A 17135-nucleotide genomic window follows, 5' to 3' on the forward strand; every position below is an offset into this window, starting at 1 on the left:
AGGCTGAAGTGCAGTGGAGCAATAATCTCAGCTCACTGCAACCTCTGCCTCCCAGGTTCAAGTGATTCTCCTGCCTCAGCCTCCCAAGTAGCTGGGATTACAGGCACTCACAACCATGGCCAGCTATATTTATATTATTTTTCGATATACATGAGGTTCTGTGCATTAATTTTTTTTTTCCTGATGAGACTTCTTTTTTTAAAAAAAAGGGTTGGGGGAAGTTTTGCTTTTTGTTTTATATTCTTCAGTACTTAAAAACTTTGTCATTTTCAGGCCAGGCATGGTGGCTCATGCCTGTAATCCCAACAATTTGGGAGGCCGAGGCGGGCAGATCACCTGAAGTCAAGAGTTCGAGAGCAGCCGGGTCAACATGGTGAAATCCCGTCTCTACTAAAAATACAAAAATTAGCCGGGCATGGTGTAATCCCAGCTACTTGTGAGGCTGAGGCCGGAGAATTGCTTGAACCTGGGAGGCGGAGGTTGCAGTGAGCCAAGATCACATCACTGCACTCCAGCCTGGGCAACAAAGCGAGGCTCCGTCTCAAAAAAAAGAAAAAAAAAAAAAAAAACCTTGTCACTTTAATGTTTTACTTTATTGGAAAGATATTGTTAAGGATTCCAGCTAGTTGTTTCTGGATAGCGGAAATAACTAGCCTTCTTGGAACAGATCTTCTGTCTTCTGAAAAAGTCACTAGAATAACTCTTCAGTCACCCACATGTAAAGCAAGTGTTTACCCCGATTGCTAAGGAACCAGGAAGGGAAAATCTTCTTAAGGGATGTGGGTATTCTGGGAGGAAACAGATTGACAGCCACACTCCTTCATTTTGAGATACAAAAGTTCTAAAACATTTCTATTAAACCAGAGTGGTCAGCTGTCATGAGAGGATCTAGGAATTGCTACAGGAAAACTCACCATAATGGTAAGGGGTGTGTGTGTTAGTAGCTCAGACACACAGGTAGCTTAGAGAGCTAGTATTAGCTGGGACAGACTACTGACTGGTGAGTTGAATTTGTATCCCCTGTGGTAAATAGGCGTAACAAGCTGATTTCTAATTTAAGGGTAGAAAGTGATTGTGTTAGCTTGGGGTTGCTGCAATTACAGGACCACAAGCTGGGTGGTTTAAACTAACAGAAGTTTATTGTCTTGCAAATCTGGAGGGGAGGGTAGAAGTCAGGAATCAAGGTGTTGGCAGGGCTGCACCCCCTCTAAAGGCTCTAGGAGAGGATCCTTTCTTGCCTCCCCCAGTGCCTGGTGGCTCCACGTGTTCCTTGGTCTAAAATTGATCATGGTGATTGTTGCCTGTATCTGTGAATATATGAAAAACTATTGAATTGTATACTAAATGGGTAAATGTTATGGTCTGTGACTTGTATCTCAATGAATTTGTTTTTTAAAATGACACAAACTTGAGATAAGAGCCCAACTTTATTCTTTTGTATGTGGCCATCCAGTTGTCCCAGAACCATTCGTTAACAGGACTATTGCTTCTCCATTGAGTAATCTTGGCAACCTAGTGGAAAGTCAGTTGCCCGTAGACACGTGGTTTTATTTCTAGATTCTACTTCTATTCTTTTGATCTATATGTCTGTCTTCATGTCTGTACCACACTGTCTTGATTACTTTTGCCTTAGGTTAGTACAAAAGTAATTTCAGTAAATTTTGAAGTTGGGAAGTGCCAGTCCTACTTTGTTTTTCCTTTTCAAGATTATATTGGTTATTCTGGGTCCCTTGCAATTCCACATGAATTGTACATTCAGCTTGCCAATTTCTACAAAGTCAGCTGAGATTCTGACAGGGATTCCACTGAACCTGTAGACGAATTTAGGGAGTATTGCCATTTTAACAATGCAAGGCTTCTGATCCATATACAAGAGAGATTTTTTCCATTTATTTAGATCCTCTTTCATTTCTTTCAACAAAATCTCACCATTTTTAGGTATAAGTTTTGCATTTCTTTTGCTAAATTTATTCCGAATTTTTTTTATTGGTATTGATGCTATTGTAAATGGAATTGTTTTCTTGATTTCGTTTTCAGATTATTTGTTGCAAGCATATGGAAATACAATTGATTTTTATATATTGACCTGGTATCCTGCAACCTTGCTGAACTTGTTCAATAGTTCTAATAGTTATTTGCTGGACTTCTTAGGATTTTTCTATATACAAGATCATGTCATCTGCAAAGAGTTTACTTCTTCCTTTCATTCTGGATGGATGCTTTTTTTTTCTTTCTTTCTTGCCTATCCTGACTAGAACCTCCAGTACAATGGTGAAGTGGTGGAAGAAGATACCTTTGCCTTGTTCCTGATCTTTGGGGGAAAGCATCCAGTCTTTTTTCACTAAGTATGATGTTAGATGTGCTCTGTAGAGGCCCCAGTGTCAGGTTGGAGAAGTTCTCTTCTATTGTTAACTTCCTAAGAGCTTTTGCCATGAATAGGATTTTGCTAAATGCTTGTTTTGTATCTATTGAGATGATCATGTGGTTTTTGTTTTGTATTCAATTGATAAGATATACTATATTAATTGATTTGGGGATGTAAAACCAATCTTGCATTCATCCTGTGATAAATCTCGTTTTTCATGGTATGTACTTCTTTTTATACATTACTGAATTCCATTTGCTAGTATTTATTTGAGGATTTTTGCATCTGTATTGGTAAAAAGATATTGGGCTGTAGTTTTCCTGTGATGTCTTTGCCTGGTTTTGGTATCAGGGTAATACTGGCCTTATGGAATGAGTTGGGCAGTGTTCCCTAGATTATTGGAAACCTCTGTGAAGAATCGATACTAATTCTTCTTCAAATGTTTGGTAGAGTCAGTGGTGAAGGGCCTAGGGTTTTCTTTGTGGGTAGTTTTTAGATTATTCATTCACTCTCTTTGCTTGCCATAGATTTATGTAAATGTCCTATTTCTCTTAGACTCAGTTTCAGTAGTTTGTGTCTTTCTAGAAATTTGTTTTTCATCTCAAGTATCTAGTTTATTAGCAAATAGTTGCTCATAGCATTTATTTCTATAAGGTTGGTAGTAATGTCTCCTCTTTCATTTCTTTTTCTAAAAATTTAAATTTTATTTTAATTGAAAAAATAATAATTGTATATATTTATGGGGTACAATGTGATGTTTTGCTATGTTTATATTGTTAAATGATTACATAAAACTAATAAATCTGTCACCTCGCATACTTATCATTTTTCGTGATGACATTTATGATAAGTGAAATAAGCCAGGCACAGAAAGACAAATAGACTCCATATATACGTGGGATACATGGAATCTAAAAAAGTCAAACTCACAGAAGTGGAGAGTAGAATGGTGATTACCAGAGGCTGGGGAGGAAGATGGATGGGGAAGGGGAAACTGTTGATCAAAAGGTACAGTTTCAGTTAGACAGGAAGAATAAACTTTAGTAATCTATTGCACAAAATGGTAATTATAATAAATAATAATTTATTGTATATTTCGAAGTCCCTTTTTCATTTCTGATTCTAGTAATTCAGTCTGCTATTTTTTCCTGGTATATCTAGCTAATGTTTTCCCAATATTTTGGTTTGTAAAAGAGTCAACTCTTGGTTTGGTTGATTTTCTCTATTTTTCTATTCTCTATTTCACTTATTTTTGCTCTAATCTTTTATTATTTTCTTTTTCTACTTGCTTTATGTGTAGCTTGCTCTTCTTTTTCAGTGTCTTAAGGTGAAAATTTAGGTTATTTTCAATCACTTCCTTAATATAGGCATATACATCTAACAAATTACTTTTAAGCACTGTTTTTGCTGTATCCCACAAGTTATAAAGTATATTATGTCTTCATTTTCATTTATATCAAAGTATTTTCTAATGTCCCTTTTAATTTCTTCTTTGACCTATTGGTTATTTAAAAGTGCATTGTTTATGAGAATACATGGACACAGGGAGGGGAACAACACACACTGGGGCCTGGGGGTGTGGAAGAGAGAGCATCAGGATGGATAGCAAATGTAATGCATGCGGAGCTTAATACCTAGGTGATGGGTTAACAGGTGCAGCAAACCACCTTGGCACAGGTTTACCTAGGTAAAAAACCTGCACATCCTGCACATGTATCCCAGAACTTAAAATAAAATTAAATTAAAATTTAAAAGAGAGTGCATTGTTTAATTTCCACATACTTGTGAGTTCCCCAAATTTCTTTCGTTTATTTATATCTAATTTCATTATGTTGTTATCAGAAAGTATGCATTGTATTTCTACTCCTTTAAATTTATCAAGGCTTATGGCCTAGCATGTGGTTTATCCTGGAGAGTGTTCCATGTGCACTTGAGAAGAGTACAAATTCTGCTGTTCTACAGATACCTGCTAGATCTAGTTGGTTTATAGTGTTGCTCAAGTGTTTTATTTCCTTATTGATTTTCTGCCCAATCGTTCTATTCATTATTTTTTTCCTGAATTGAGGTATAACTGACAAATAAAAATTGTATATATTTAAGATGTACAATGTGATGTTTTGATATACATTGCGAAATGATTACCACAACTAAGCTAATTAACATATTCATCATCTCATATAGTTACAACATTTTTTAAAAGTTGGGTATCAAAATCTCCAAATATTATTGCTTATTGTGTATTTCTTCATTTTTGTCAGTATTTATTTAATGCATGTTGGGGCTCTGTTGTTGGATGCCTATGTGTTTATAATTGTTACATCTTCCAGATACAGTGACCTGTAGATCATAACATGTTCCTTATGTCTGGTAACGTTTTTTAAAGTCTATTTTGCATTATTAGTATAGCTGTTCCAGCTTCCTTGTGGTTGCTGTTTGCATGATATATCTTTTTTCTTTCTGTTACTTTCAATCTGTTTGTATCTTTGAATCTAAAGTTTGTCTTCTGTAGACAGAATATCATTGGATATTGTTTTTTAATACAGTCTGAAAGTCTCTGCCTTTTGATTGAGTTATTCAATCCATTCACTTTTAATGTTATTAATGATATAGTTAGATTTACATCTGCCATTTCACTTTTTCTCTTCTATGTCTTATGTCTTTTTTGCTCTTCTATTCCTCCTTTATGTTTTCTTTTATATTAAGTGAAAGTTTTCTAATAGAGCATTTTAATTTCTTTACTGATTTTTTCACTAATTTTTGAATTATTTCCTCAGTGGTTGCCCTAGGGCTTATCATATACATCTTACCAAAATGAGCTTCAGATTTATACTAACTTAATCCTAGTGAGATATAGAAACGTTGTTCCTATGAAGCTCTATTGCCTTTTCCCACTTTTTGTTGGATGTTATACATATTGCATTAAACATTATAAACCCAGGAATGCACTGTTACAATTATTATTTTATACAATTTTTTTTTGAGACCGAGTTTCACTTTTGTTGCCCAGGCTGGAGTGCAATGGCACGATTTCAGCTCAGTGCAGCCTCTGCCTCCCAAGTTCAAGCGATTCTCCTGCCTCAGCCTCCCTAGTAGCTGGGATTACAGGCATGCACCACCACGCCCAGCTAATTTTGTATTTTTAGTAGAGACGGGTTTTCTCCATGTTGGTCAGGCTGGTCTCAAACTCCCGACCTCAGGTGATCTGCCTGCTTCAGCCTCCCAAAGTGCCAGGATTACAGGCGTGTTAATTTTACCACGAGAAGAAGCTGTTAATCTTACTGGGGGTTCCCTTGTAAGTGACAAGGCATTTTCCTTTTTCTGCTTTCAATTTTTTTTTCCTTGTCCTTGGCTTTCAGTATTCTTACCAAGATGTGTCTGTGTGTGTGTGTCTCTGTGTTCATTCTACTTGAAGTTCATTGAGCTTCTTGGATAGGTATTTTATTGTTTTTCAATAAACTTAGGAAGTTTTAAGCCACTATTTATTAGAATAATTTTTCTGCTTCTTTCTCTTTCCTCTCCTTCTGCCACTCCTATTGTTTTGCTTAATGGTGTTCCACATTTCTCTAGGGCTCTATTTATTTTTTTATCTTTGTCCTTTTCCCCCATTCTTTGGATTGCATTATTTCTATTTTCTTTTCTTTTTCTTTTTTTTTTTCCTTTTTTTTTTTTTGAGATGGAGTCTCGCTCTGTCACCCAGGCTAGAGTGCAGTGGTGCAATCTCAGCTCACTGCAACCTTCGTCTCCTGGGTTCAAGCGACTCTCCTGCCTCAGCCTCCCGAGTAGCTGGGACTACACATGTGTGCCACCATGCCTGGCTGAATTTTGTATTTTTAGTAGAGACGGGGTTTCACCATGTTAGCCAGGATGGCCTCGATCTCCTGACCCCATGATCCGCCTGCCTTGGCCTCCCAAAGTGCTGGGATTACAGGCGTGAGCCACTGCACCCAGCCTTATTTCTACTTTCAAGTTCACTAATTCTTTCTTCTGTCAATTCAAATCTACTATTGAGCTTCTCTAGTATATTTTTTCATTTCGGTTATTATACTTTTAGCTCTCGATTTCTATTTGGTTCTATTTTATAATGTCTAACTTTTTAGCGATATTTTTTATTTGACCATACCTTTCCTTTATTTTTTAAAAAAATGGGTTTCCTTTAGTTATTTGAACAGATTTATAATGGCTACTTTGAAGGCTTTGTGTGCTCAATCTGACAACTGGTCGCTTTCACTGGGCGTTTCTGTTGCTCGCTTTTTTTCCAGTGTAAGGGTAATATTTCATTTCTTCCAGAACCCATACCACTTCTCTTTCCTAACTAGCATTGTCCAGTAAAACACCTGTAGTGATAGAAATGTTTATGTCTGCACTGTCCGATGGAATAGCCACTAGCCACTCTGGCTACTGAGCACTTGCAATGTGGCTAGTGTAACTAAGAAAGTGAATTTTAAATTTTATTTCATTTTGATTAAGCATAAATAGCCATATTCAACTTCAAGAAGATAAGTGGCTATCTTCTTGAACAATGCAATTGTAGACCATGCTCAGAGTACCAATTCCTTAGAATTCCCTACTCAAATGTTCCCAAACCTGCTTCCAGCAACTGTTTGGGCCTCTTCCTAGTCCATCTTCTATCTAACACCCAGAACAGATCATGCTGGTATGCACACCCCAAACCCAAGGGGTAGGCAAGAGGCGATGTGGGGTACATGCACCAAGCTCCAATGTGCAGGCTTGGTATCCACATACATGCATGAATAACTCCTTAGGGGTACAGGACATCAACAAGGAAGGCAAGAGAAGGGTGTAGGCTATAGATAGGGCTCCTCCATTTGTACTCTTTGTCCAGGATCCACAAATGCTAGAGAGGTCTTTGACTGGTAATGTCCCATTTCTTAGCTATGTGATGGCTACATGTGTGTTCGCTGTAAAATTTTTTGACCCTATTTATAGGTACAAGTGTGCACATGTGTGTATGTATATAAGTATACACATATATGCTGTATTTCACAATTCTTTAAAATGATTAAAAAATTTTTACCACTATTAGGAAAAAGCCCTAGCTCGTTCCGTGATATACAAAGCCTTGTACAAACCATCTTCTGCCTATCTGGGACCTGATCTCCTGCCAGTCTCCCCCTCTCACTGTCACCTCTAGTCACACTGACCTTTTTGCTCCAGCCAGCAGTGCCAAGTTACAGAGCTGTTTGTTGGAGGATGTTTAATTGGCCCTGCATTTAAAACCATTTGTATTAGCGAGGCAAAGAAAGGCCTGCGATGGGGGCTGCATGAGGACTGGAATGGGCAGCCACAATGTCAGGAGTGATGTGGCAACTGCAGCCTCCCAGAGTTGAGGAGGAAAGACATCTGCTTATATAAGAAAGCTGGAGACAGTTCTGAAGGCTGCCAAAAAAGGAACACTTGCAACTGAAGGAACCATCAATCAGGTGCCCTGAACAGGTGGAGGCTGGGGCTACTCTCAGCGGAAAGCCAGGCTCAGAGCTCCAATTACCAGCCATGGGCAATCCAACTATCAAAACTGATGCCAGAGGGGAGGGAGAGGAGGAGACAGAGGCCTGACTCAGCGGAAAGAGCGATTCCAGAGCACCTGAGGTAACTGACGAACCACCAGAAAGGAGTTGGAGATCAATAACAGAAATATCTAACTCTGGTTCTCAAAGCCAGATCCCCAGACCAGCAGCATCAGCTTGACCAGGGAGCTGGTTAGAAGTGCACGTTCTCAGGCTCCCCTTGGTGAGAATCAGAAACTCTAAGGCACAGGGAGGGACCAGTAATCCATGTTTTAACAAGCCCTCCAAGGTGACTTTTCCAATGTTGGATAAATTCTGAGAGCCATAAATCTAACTTTAATTGAGCGTGGACTACGTACCAGGGGCTATTCTGAGTGTTTGCCTCTATTAACTGAATATTCCACATAACGGCATTATCAAATAGAAGGTGAACCATTTTACAGATGGGAGCTGTGAGACAGGATAATTTATGTAACTTACCTAAAATCAGAGAGCCAGACAGAGGGAGAGATGCAATTTGAACCTCAAGAGCACGCGCTCTTCCTTCACCACTGGGCTCTACTGCAGTGTTGCTCAGACCTTAGCACACAGCTCCTGGGGGGCTTCTGAAAATACTCCTGCTGGAACCCCTTGGTAGAGTCTGTGATTCACTAGAACTGGGGCTGAGAATTTGCATTTCTCACAAGGCCAGATGATTCAGAAGCCCTGGTCCAATTTCACGCTATGAGAACCACTGTGCCCTGTTTTACCACCTTCCCCACCAGAGGATTTAGCCCAGCAAATGGAAATGTCGATTGAGGCTTTTTGAGAAAATCCATGTGCAGAGCCCCTTGCCGGGACTCTTTTGGCTACAAATGACAGAAAACCCTGTTCTAATTGTCTTAAGCAAAAATGGTATCTATAGGCTACTTGAAACAGGCTAAATCTGCCCCTAGGCACAGCTGGACCTAAGGATCCAGGAGGTATTAATAGTTAGGATTCCCTCTTTTGCTCTCCATCTCTCAGCTCAGCTTTCCTCTCTGCCTTCATTCTGTTGTCTTCATTCTCCCCTCACAATGGCCCCCAGCAACTCTGGCCTTAGATTCCACCAGCTGGAAACCCACAAGTACCCCTTCCTATTATCCCATCAGAAGCACACTCTGGCTGTCATTGGCCAGACGTGAATCACAGGCGCATTTCTGAACAATCATTGTGGTCAAGGAAATGCAATGTTCTTATTAGCTAGGCCTGGGTTATGGGCTCATCTCTAAAGAGCCAGAAAGTGGGCTGAGCTGCACTAAAAGCACACAGGTCAAGAGTGGGGTAGAAGAATCGGGTGCTGGGGCCAAAAAAGGAAATGAATGTTGAGCAGGCAAGTATAACCAATGTCCACTACACCATCCTCAAAGGACAAAACACGTTCAACATTAAACTCTCAAAGGAGGGGCCCAAGCACAGAGATCATGATCAAAGGGAAAACCCAGGCCAGGCGCTGTGGCTCACACCTGTAATCCCAGCACTTTGGGAGCCCAAGGTGGGAGGATCACTTGAGGCCAGGAGTTCAAGACCAGCCTGGGCAACATAGTGAGACCCCATCTCTACAAAAAAAAAAAAAGGCCAGGCATGGTGGCTCACACCTGTAATCCCAGCACTTTGGGAGGCTGAGGCAGGTGGGTCATTTGAGGTCGGGAGTTCGAGACCAGCCTAGCCAGCATGGTGAAACCCCATCACTACTAAAAATATAAACAATTAGCTGGGCGTGGTGGCAGGTGCCTATAATCCCAGCTATTCAGGAGGCTGAAGTGGGAGAATCGCTTGAACCTGGGAGACAGAGGTTGCAGTGAGCTGAGATTGTGCTACTGCACTCCAGCCTGGGTCACAAGAATGAAACTCTGTCTCAAAAAAAAAATTTTTTTTTTTTAATTTAGCTGGGTATGGTGGCACATGCCTGTAGTCCCAGCTGCTAGGGAGGCTGAGGTGGGAGGATTGCTTGAGCCAAGGAATTTGAGGCTGCAGTGAGCTATGATAGTGTCACTGCACTTCAGGTTTTCTCTTGGGGTCTCTCGCGTGGCTATAGTCAGATAGTGACTGGAGCTGGGGTCATCTTGAAGGCTTCCTCACTCACGTCTGGCAGTTGATGCTGGCTGCTGGCCAGAATACATTCATGTGAACTATCCATGCAGCCTGGGCTTCCTTCTATACCAATTGGGTTCCAAGGGTGAGCATTCCAAGAAAGAGAACCAGGCAGAAGCTGTGTTGCCTTTTTATGACCTAGCCTCAGAAGTCAGACAGTGTCATTTCCACCATACTCTCTTGGTTGTCTTGATGCCTAGGATCAAGAGGAGTGGTTACAGACTCCAGCTCTGGGAATGGGAGTGGTACATGATCAGAAGAGCAGGGCGAATGGGAGACATCAATTGTCACCGTCATTTTTGTAAAATAATATGCCACAGGGAGGCAATGACTGGAAGGAAGGCATGCGGGGGATTCTGGGGGGCTATTAGTGCTGTGTTTTTTAAATCTGCATGCTGCTCACAGCCAGTTGCTTTTTTTTTTTTTTTTTTTTTTTTGAGACAGGGTCTTGCTCTGTTGCCCAGGCTGGAGTGCAGTGGTGCAATCTCAGCTCACTGCAACATCCGCCTCACAGGTTCAAGCCATTCTTGTGCCTCAGCCTCCCGAGTAGCTGGGACTACAGGCGTGCACCACCACGTCTGGCAAACTTTTGTATTTTTGGTAGAGAGGGCGTTTCACCACGTTGGTCAAGCTGGTCTCGAATTCCTGGCCTCAAGTGATCTGCCCACCTCGGCCTCCCAAAGTATTGGGATTACAGGTGTGAGCCACTGTGCCCAACCCAGTTGCCTAATTTTTAAACTACACCACAATGTCATTTCCAGAGTTCCAGACTTCCATTAATTCCTTCAAATCTTACCTTTACTGTCCTCTCCTTCACAAAACCACTAATGACATCCTACACTCCCTCAATAACCTCTGCTCTCTCAGCTCCATGAGGCCTAGTGATACCTCTATTATAGTAAATATTACCTTAAATTGTCCAGGTTATGTGTCTACCCTCCACCCTAGGCCAGAAGTCCTCAATTTTTTTTTTTTTTTTTTGAGGTGGAGTTTCACTCTTGTTGCCCAGGCTGAAGTGCAATGGCGGATCTCAGCTCACTGCAACCTCCACCTCCCAGGCTCAACCAATTCTCCTGCCTTAGCCTTCCCAAGTAGCTGGGATTACAGGTGCCTGCCACCACACCCGGCCAATTTTTTGTATTTTTAGTAGAGATGGGGTTTCACCATGTTGACCATGGCTGTTCTCGAACTCCTAACGTCAGGTGATCTGCCCGCCTTGGCCTCCCAAAATGCTGGGATTACAGGCATAAGTCACCACGCCCGGCCGTCCTCAAAGATTTTTGACTACATCCATGAGCTGCATCTCCACTGTATGTATGTGTGCATATACATATATATGGATACAGTGGTAATTTACAAACTGTACTGTATTAATAGGCACAATATAAAACATGCGCTAAGACAGAAATGCTTAAAGGATGAGACAAAATTGGTTGTACTCACGCCTGTAATCCCAGCACTTTAGGAGGCTGAGGCAGGCAGATCACGAGGTCAGGAGTTTGAGACCAGCCTGACCAACATGGTGAAACTCCGTCTCTACTAAAAATACAAAAAAAATTAGCCGCGTGTGGTGGCGTGCTCCTGTATTCTCAGCTACTCAGGAGGCTGATGCAGGAGAATCTCTTGAATCCAGGAAGCGGAGGTTGCAGTGAGCCGAGACGGTGCCACTGCACTCCAGCCTGGGCAACAGAGTAAGACTCCATATCAAAAAAAAAAAAAAAACATGGTTGTAAATAGACTTTCTAATATTTTCCTACACCTAAAATGTTTGTCTTGAAAAGCCCCAGAGAATCAGGACCATCTTCAGAGACTATTGCCATGACCACAAATTCCACAAGGACAGGTAACAATCTGTCTTACTCACCTCAGTATCCCAGCCACTGAATGAGATGTGAAAATGTATTCAATTGTACACCAAACATGTATTACAGAATGGGAGAAAATATTTGCAAACTATCCGTCTCACAAGGAATTAATAACAAGAATACAGAAGGAGCTCAAACAACTCAATAAGAAAAAAAAAACTTATAATCTTATTTAAAAACGGCCAAAAGATCTGAATAGACATTTCTCAAAAGAAGACATACAAATGGCCAACAGGCTTCTCAAAAGAAGACATACAAATGGCCAACAGGCACATGAAAAGGTGCTCAACATAACTGATCATCAGAGAAATGCAAATCAAAATTACAATATCATCTCACCCCAAGTAAAATGGCTTTCATCCAAAAGACAAGCAATAACAAATGCTAGTGAGGAGGTGGAGAAAAGGGAACCGTCTTACACGGTGAGAATGTAAACCAGTACAACTACTACGGAGAACAGTATAGACGTTCCTCAGAAAAAGTGAAAATAGCTGGGCATGGTGGCTCATGCCTGTAATCCCAGCACTTTGGGAGGCTGAGGCGGGTGGATTGCCTGAGGTCAGGAGTTTAAGACCAGTCTGACCAACATGGTGAAACCCCGTCTCTACTAAAAACACAAAAAAATTAGCTGGGCGTGGTGGTGTGTGCCTGTAATCCCAGCTACTCCGGAGGCTGAGGCAGGGGAATTGCTTGAACCATGGAGATGGAAGTTGCAGTGAGCAGAGATCGCACCACTGCACTACAGCCGGGCAACAGAGTGAGATTCCATCTCAAAAAGAAAAAAGAAAAGAAAAAGAAAAACTGAAAATAGAACTACCATATGATCCAGGAATCCCACTGCTAGGTATATATCCACAAGAAAGAAAATCAGTATATGGAAGAGACATCTCTACTCCCATGTTTGTTGCATCATTGTTTAAAAGCGCCCAGATATGGAATCAACCTAAGTGTCCATAACAGATGAATGGATAAAGAAAACGTGGTGCATATACACAATGGAGTACTATTCAGCCATAAACAAGAATGAGATCTTGTCATTTGCAAGGACATGGATAGAACTGGAGGACATTGTATTAAGTGACATAAGCCAGGCACAGAAAGGCAAACTTGACTTATTTTCACTCATTTGTGGGAGCTAAAATGTAACAACTGAACTCATGGAGATAGAGAGTAGAAGGATAGCTGCCACAGGCTGGGAAAGGTAGTGGAGGGGAGAGGAAGTGGAGATAGTTAATGGGTACAAAAATACAGTTCGACAAAATGAATATCTAGTATTTGATAACACAGCAGGGTGACTACAGTCAGAACTGATTTGTTGTACATTTTAGAATAACTGAGGGAGTACAATTGGAGTGTTCATAACGCAAAGAAACGATGAATGCTTGAGGTGACGGATGCCCCATGTACCCTGATGTGATTATTACACACACACCTATATCAAAATATCTCCTGGACCCCATAAATAAGTACACCTACTATGTACCCACAAAAATGGAAAAATTAATAATAATTTTTAAAAGCTTACTTAAGAAAAAACAGGTAAAATTTTCAAAGCTAGAGGACATCAGAGAAAAAGTTAGGATATAGTAAAAAAACATGAAACTTAAGCCACTTCTGGCCCTCCCATCAGAAGGCTTGATGCCAGACGAAGATTGCGGCCAAGAGCCCTGGAGAGGGGGTGGCACTGTGGAGAGAAAGGGAAGCAATAAAAGAAGGGGTTGGTGCTAGGTAGTTCTTGGTGATGAGTCATAACTGACTGTAAAAAGTCAATGGTCAACGTAAATAGACACTTGGTGAAGGCCAGGCGCGGTGGCTCACGCCTCTAATCCCAGCACTTTGGGAGGCTGCGGCAGGCGGATCACCTGAGGTCAGGAGTTCGAGGCCAGCCTGACCAACGTGGTAAAACCCTGTCTCTACTAAAAATACAAAAATTAGCTGGGTGTGGTGGCGGGCGCCTGTAATCCCAGCTACTTGGGAGGCTGAGACATGAGAATCGCTTGAACCTGGGAGGTGGAGGTTGCAGTGACTGTTTCAAAAAAAATAAATAAATCCCTGGTGGGGCACACATATTGCTCCTCCCATCAAGGGATGGTTGGCATACCTTGGCTTGAATCCAGGTTGCCCTTAGTGACTTACTTGACCAATATAATTCAGAGGAAGTGGCATTCTGGGACTTCTGAGGCTAGAGCATAAGATGTGTGGCTTCTGATTGGGCTTTTTGGAAAGCTCAGTCTTGAAATGCTCCCTCTCGGAACCCAGTCATCATACTGTGAGAGGCCCAAGTCACCTGGAGAAGTTATGTCTGGCATTCCAGGCCACAGCCAGCATCAGCTTCCAGCCACGTGAGCGAGCCATCTTGACCTTCAGAGTGGGGCCTTTAGATGACTGTGGTCCCAGCTGATACCCAACTGCAATGGCATGAGAACCTCCCAGCTGAGCCTAGTCAACCTAGATAACCATGAGTGATAATAATTAAGTTGTTTTCAACAGCAAAACTTGGTGTAGCAGTAGATAACTTAAACCGTGGGCTGCCTCCAACAGCTTCTGTAAATATAGAAAACTATCTCCTGATCTTAAATGTGTGACTGCAATGTTGGAAATCTCTTAAAAGTGATGGGTGGACACAGCAGTGTGTCTAGGCCCAGAAAGCTTCCAATGGATGGCAAGACCAAGCATGATAAACTATGGTCTCTTTTAGAGCCCACTCGGTAAAATGGGGGACGTGGAACCAACCTCACAGGGATTCTGTAAGGATTCATGCAGTTAAAGCCTGCGACGCAGGTCCTGATGCATAGTAGGTGCCTCCTAAAATGTTAATTTTAACGTGTGTATCATGTGGATCACTAGTTAACATATGTTTGACTGCAGCTAAATGGCCCCAAATCAGCAGTGCAGTGGCTCACACCTGTAATCCCAACACTCTGGGAGGCCGAGGTGGGTGGATCACCTGAGGTCAGGAGTTCAAGACCAGCTTGGCCAACATGAGGAAACCCCGTCCCTACTAAAAAAAAAAAAAAAAAAAAAATACAAAAATTAGCCAGGCATGGTGTTGCACACCTGTAATCCCAGCTACTCGGGAGGCTGAGGCAGGAGAATCGCTTGAACCCAGGAGGCAGAGGTTGCAGTGAGCCGAGATCATGCCACTGCACTCCAGCCTGGGCAACAAGAGCAAAACTCCATCTCAAAAACAAACAAACAAACAAACAAACAAACAAAAACAAAACCAAAACCAAAAGGGGTTGAAACAAAGGAACTGCATTGTTTCACATAGCAAGAAATGCAGAAGTGGGTTCCAGGGTTGTTAAATTCATTAATTTATCTATTCAAACATTTTAGTTCCACTTCAGTAAAAATTTTATTTAAAAATACATGAGTACCAACCGATTGTCAGGCACTGTTCCAGGATCTGGAGACACAGCATAGAAGAAAGCAAAGTCTCTTAGGTGGTTCGGTGACATTATCAAGAACTTAGGTCCTTTGTCTTTTCTGCACTGCCATCTTCAGCATGACACCTGCATCACCAGATGGTGGCAACCGCCCCAGCATCACCTCCTTACACAGCATTTCCAGGGACAGAACAGGGAGTCTGCTCTAGCCTCTCTCTTTGTGATTCAACTTTATTGAGATATAATTGACATGCAATAAAATATACCCACTTTAAGTATAAAATGCAATAAATCCCAAAAGTTTCCCTCATCCCTTGTGATTTTAAGATACAGTTTTATCACATATTTTTGTATGCTTAAGATGTTTCCTTTTGCTTGGCTTTGAGATTTATAAGTAGTATCATCCTATGTGGAGTCTTTTGTTTTATTCACGTTTTGTTTCTGTAATTTTTTTTTTTTTTTTGATACAGACTCTCACTCTGTTGCCCAGGCTGGAGTGCAGTGTCCAGGATCATAGCTCACTGCATCCTCCACCTCCTGGGCTCAAGCAACCCTCCCACTTCAGCCTCCCGAGTAGTTGGAGCTACAGGCACACGCCACTGAGCCCAGCTCATTTTTGCATTTTTTGTAGAAATAGGGTTTCACCATGTTCCCCAGGCTGGTCTTGAACTTCTGGCCTCAAGCAATCCTCCCGTCTCAGCCTCCCAAAGTGCTGGGATTACAAGCGCGAGCCACCATGCCCAGCTTAAATCCATCTTTTTCTTGTACATCTGTTGTTCCTTCATTTTCACTGCTGTGTAATCGTCCGCCATGTGAGATATACTAAAATTTATCAATTCTCCTTTAAATGGACATCAGGTGTGTTTCTTTTTGCTATCAGATAAATGCCTTACAAAAGCATACAAAAGTAGACAAATGAACTTTGTATACTTGATCTTAGCCAAAGGCTTAGAAGAGATACTATGAACTTTAACATCTCAATCGATGCACGTGGTCAAGTATCTCTTCTTGGGTAAGGACCTAGGAATGCTGAGCATATGGGATTCAGATTTTCAATTTGGTTCAATTTTTCAAAATAACAACAAACTACTTCCCAGAGGGTTGTACTAATTTGAACTCCCATCAACAACATATGAGATGTCCTGTGAATCCCCATCCTCAACTACAGCCATCTTAACTTTTGTCAATTTGAGGGTGTGAAACAGAATTTTAGTGTGGCCTTTTTTCTTTAGATGTTCATATAATTAGGGGCTGGCTTTTAGTCAGATGGGTAGGACCAAAAGATTGAGGAGGAAGGGAATTTAGAGGGTGACTGTAATGATGAATCTATAATTGGTAGGGGACAGTGGGCAGGGTGGGATGGAAAAAGGAGGGCCATGGACAGGGAGAGTGTGGGAACGTGGCCTGGAGGTTGCACTAGAAGCAGAGGTGGTACTTGAACAAGCAAGCTGGAATGAGAGGAAGTGGATTTCAGTTTCCTGATCTTTGTCTTGCCCTGATTAGTGATGAGTTGGAACATCTTTTCATGTCAATTACAAAACTACTGAAGCAACCAAGAATCTCAAAGGAAAAGACCGACAGACTATTTTTAAAATTACTTTATTTAAAGCAATGTTTCCATGCAATTTAAATAAGGGAAATCTCTGGAGAAAAAAAAATCTCTTTATCACAATCTATGTTGTACCCAAAACTGACATAAATTAACAAAAAGACCAAGCCCCCATTCAGAAATGCGCCATTGGTAAAGGGCTCAGAGACAGGTGGGCAGAGCGATTCTACAGAAGGCAGACGTGATCCATAGCATGGCTACTGCATGCCCAGCACGAGTCGAAGCAGCAGGAGATGCTGCGCCGGTGGCTGGACCATCAAAATGAGGCCTCCG

This window comes from Nomascus leucogenys, chromosome 17 (assembly GCF_006542625.1).
Source record: "Nomascus leucogenys isolate Asia chromosome 17, Asia_NLE_v1, whole genome shotgun sequence".
Lineage (NCBI taxonomy): Eukaryota > Metazoa > Chordata > Mammalia > Primates > Hylobatidae > Nomascus > Nomascus leucogenys.